This window comes from Pinus tabuliformis, chromosome X, assembly GCF_031772625.1.
Source record: "Pinus tabuliformis cultivar Carrire ecotype Pingquan chromosome X, CPIR1, whole genome shotgun sequence".
NCBI lineage: Eukaryota > Viridiplantae > Streptophyta > Pinopsida > Pinales > Pinaceae > Pinus > Pinus tabuliformis.
In genome coordinates this window covers 1,482,676,307-1,482,681,114 of record NC_142308.1, presented here as the reverse complement: position 1 = coordinate 1,482,681,114, position 4,808 = coordinate 1,482,676,307, and positions in this window count along the sequence as shown.

Sequence of the window (4,808 nt, the reverse complement as noted above, 5' to 3'; positions counted from 1 at the left end):
CATTTACACTTCTTTCTCTCGTTCCATTACTTCGTCCTCCATCTTGATCACGCATGCAAATACATCTCTGACCTCTGCTCCGCTCTGTTATCTCCCAAAGTCTTTCACTCCTCACGTACTTCCATTCTCTAGCCCTTTCGTTGACATAGCCCTTTACCTTCCATCCTCCTCCCTACACTCACTTCCCATCCTATTCTTCCACTCCTAAAGCCATCACCAGCCTTATTCCTATCTTACACATCTCCCCCTACCATTCCATTACTCCTCCATCACTCCAAACACTCACGGTAGGTCATCCTGTAGCCATTTGTAGACATCCTGTAGAAAACAGAGTATCCTGTAGGATTCTCCACAGCCATCCTGTAGGAGGCCACTCTCTCGGTTGCTGAGCATCTGAATGCGAGGAACCTCTGTGGATGGGTGCTAAGGATCCCTAGGGACCTCTCCTAGCCTCCCCAACCTATCCCACGCTTTCCTTCCTTCTCCATCCCATCTGCACAACCAAACCCTAGTTAGCACAAGATCGCCATCATTCCACACACTTAAAGGAAAAATACAAAAACATAACTTTCATGATGCAAGTAGTTTAGATCCATGCATTTTCATTTATTAGAGGTAGTGACAGCATTGGTAGAAGTTGCATTTACATTCCTTGCATTGTAGAGGTCAGACTAGTTAAATTAGGGTTTCCTAGGTTTACATGCTTTGATTTGCTTTCAGTTCATTTTTGTCAAGTAAAGTAGCTTTCCTTTGAGATTAGCTTTCGTCCATCAATTAGCAAGCTTCTTCTGAGAGCCTATAGAAGTTGGCTTGAGCCCTAGCGGACTTGTGCCAGCTGACCAAGTGACAGCTGCGACAAGAGCTAGTACTTGTGCATATAGCACCGTCGCTTCCAAGTTTGTACAAACTACCTGGTTGATAAAATGAGAGACAGGAAGCCCCAGGAGTTGTAGCATTATTGCTACAATACTGGAGCTCACCATCTTTTTGGTGCCGTTGCCGGGGAAGCGGCAGAGTATTGGTGATTGTTGCTATTCTTCTATTTTCTACTACAACCTTCTTCTAAGTAGTTTACTTCATTTCCATTATGCAATTTCATTTATGCAAAAGTAGATTAGCCTTTCTTGCTTTCCTAGATTAGCATTTCCTGCTTTCCTAGAATAGCCTTTCAATTCCGCATTTCAATTCCGCGAGCGTAGACTAGCATTTCATTCTTGCAATTTCATTTGAGCAAAATAGATTAGTCCTTTCAATTTCGCAAGATAGTTAGTTGCAGTTCAATCTATTTCATGCTTTGTAGGAGTAGAGATCAGTTAGAAAAATGATTGCACAACACCCCCACTGCTTCACACAGCCAACGTTCTTCTTCGATGGCTGTGATGAAAGGACCCCTGGGTGGACATCAAGACATATCTAAAGAACCTCTAGGGGAGAAGAAGAAGAAACATTCCTCTGAAGCAAATGGCTACAAGCAGAGATGTTGGGAGCAATATCTTGTCCAAAGATGAATTTGAAAATCAAATCGAAGATTTCAAGAGTGATATGAGGCAGTTTCTTGCCATGCAACTGGATACCTTGCGGATCCAGAAGAAGCAAGAGGAAGCCAAGAGGGCTTTGGTCATTTTTTGTCCTAGGTGCCTTAAAAAGCATCCTAGGAACGAATGTCCAATGCACTCCCTAGAAGTGTGTTTCATCTGTGAGGAATACCATCCTACAGATCAGTGCCCTTCCTTGCCCAAAATCAAAGCTACATATCAAAGAGCCAAGAGAGCCACTGAATCACTCTGTTATATGAACCAAAGGAGGCCACATGGACCCATACCCTACCAGCAGGAACTACAAGGGACACCCGATACCTATTATGACCCTTACCAAGCCACTTTCATGCCTTCTTGGGATCCCCCTGCTCATCCTTCCTGGTCTACACCTCCTCCTTGGTCATATCCTCCTTGTTCCTTCACAGATCCATATTATGCCCAACCTGTTGCTCATTCGTTTCACTCTTATGCTCAGCCACAACCTCAGTGGAATGCACCTTATCAGGAGTGGAGGCCCCAGTACAACTCTCATCCCGCTCATTTTTCGCCACCACCTGCTCATCCACAACCATCGCCTCCTCCTCCACCAAGGCAACCCCAAATTCCTACCCAACCACAATGCCATCCATCTCCATCTCAATTTCACACCCCCACTCAGCTACCCGTACCTCCATTTCCAAAACCATGCAATGGAGCAGCTCAACCCAATTGCAAATCTGAGGCACAACATGTGCAAATGATTCCTCGTGAGCTCAATGATGTTCACCAAAGCTCAGGAAAAGTAATGCAAAAAAGAGATCATCTTGAAAGCATTGAAGGACCAAAAGCAAAGGAAGATTCAAAAGAGGAGATCAAAGAACCATGGGCTGCACTTGATGAAGAAAAGAGATCAGAATCAGAGATCGAGAAAGCTTCCTCATGGTCACCATCAAATCCTCCATGTATTCAAGAGAAAGATCAACAAAAAGAGGAAGATCAGAAGGTCATGATAGAAGGTGACATGAAGAATGATCCAGATCAGCAAAAGGACCAAGGATATCAAAGCTATATTGAGACATGGTTCCAAACAGTCACTAAGTTGCAGCAGTACTCTCTTCCTCATCTATGTTTGATCCATTCAAAGTCAGATCATCTTGTCTCTGAAATCTGGATCGTTGTCAAAGCATGCATTCCGAGCCTTCACATCATTTTGTCTCTAATCTTGATGTGCACATGGCTCCATTGGAAGTATTCTTATACTTGAAAATGATTTTGTTTTTTTTCAAGTAGGGTAGGGTAGAGAAAAAAAAAAAAAAAAAAAAGAGAGAAAAAAGAAAAAGAAAAAAAAATGAAAAAAGAGGAAAATAGAAATCTAAGGTGAAAACCTCCTCGGAGGCGCCTTATATTGGCTCATTGATTGAAAACCTCCATGAGGCGGTCAATGGGTTGGAAAAAAGAGAAAAGAGAAAAAGATCTTAAAAACCTCCCTTGGAGGCGCCCAAGGCAAGCAATTAGGGTGAAAACCTCCATGAGGCGCCCTAGTTGTTTTTCAAAAAAAAAAAGAAAAAATAAAGAGCTAATTTCCATTTCATGTTGCAGCAATGACATTGCAGGTTGCAAGAGGGATGTTTCATGACAGGAGGAGCACTCAAATCAAAGACAAAGGAGTTTTTGTGCCTTCTACAGGAAGTTTCGTATCTTCTACAGGAAGCTTACAAAAAAAGCCAAATTGATCTCCAAAGAGGACCTGAAGGCTTGGAATATGTCCATGAGGCCTACACTCATCTATGTTTCCACTCCTCACCCCTTTTCCATCATTTTGTTCATGTCATTATGCTTCTTTCCTCAAAACTGTGTTTTCTACAGGATGCTCTATATTTCTACAGGAAACATCCTGTAGAACCTTTGGACGAGCCAAATCCAATTTCAAAAGTGAATCTGATGGTGGGAGTCTATTGGTTAGGCCTGCAAGCACTTGTGTGTCCATCCCTTGCCTTCATCCATCATTTTTCCACCTCCTTGTGCTTCTCATTGTGCTTCTACAGGATCTTCCTGTAGAAATTGTGGGAAACTAGGCATACATTTCAAAAAGTGGTTTGGCGAACATGCTAGCTTCCTCAAGGGTTCAGAGGTCCTCATGCAGTCTTCCAACTCATCCTCCACCATCTCCATACCTGCATCACAAGCAAAATTCATTTTGTCATCCAATGCAAGCACATGCAAAAAGCCTTGAGGCAAAAATCCATAGAACCAAATTTGTTTTTGCCATAACTTGAAAACCATGCATCCATTTGACAAACCGCTTTATGGGGAATTGTACAAGGTTGATGACAACATGCCTGAGCAGTTTCATGCAATTTCGATGCACGGTTTCCAAGAAATCTGCCTTCATCACCATCATCCATTTTTGCATTTTCTCCATAACCGTGCATCCGTTTCAAAACCTGTTTCATGGGGAGATGCACGTGGGTGATAGTAGCCTACCCAAGCAGTTTCAGCCAATTCCGATGCACGGTTTCCGAGAAATCGAGCTCTGAAATCTTCAGCCATTTTCCAATTTTCTCGAAATCCGTGCATCCATTGATCACGAATTTGCTATGGGAGATGCATCATGATGGTAGGAACATGCCCACCAAGTTTCAGCTCAATCCGGTTTGCCGTTTGGGAGAAATGGAAAAAAGAAGTTCTGGTCCTGTGAAAATTCAATGGCAGCAGGTTCAGGATGCAGATCTGAACGTGGAAATGAATTCTTGTTGCATGCATCTGGCCAGAGGACACCTACACAAGAAAACCAACCATGGATTATCAGCCCAGCCATCATGCAACCATAAAATCAAATGCATGCAGCAATGACAGCCCACAGCAGCTCACGGCAACCATTCAACTTCGAGGTATGTGACAAACCCATTCTTCTATTGCATAAAATTAATTTGGAAACTGCATGAATGAATGAAATGGTGAGATTAAGCCACAGATTAGCGAGGCTCAACTGATTGTCTTCTCTAGCGCTCAAGGCAAAAATCACGCAGCATGATCGGCCATTCACGTGAAAATTAAAAAAAACACAGTTAATGGTAGTTGAACTCCAGTGAACAGGATGTCAATTAATTAACGGAGAGAAGAAGACATGTATCACTGCAGTTTGAAAAATCTAGCGCACATGTTTTTTCCACCTCATCACAAATCACGGAGAAATTGAAGACGGCTTGGCTGAAACTCATGAACTGCTGTTCATCGACACTTTCCACGTCCTCAACTAAAGTGTGCACAATCAGTTAATTGGTTCTCTAT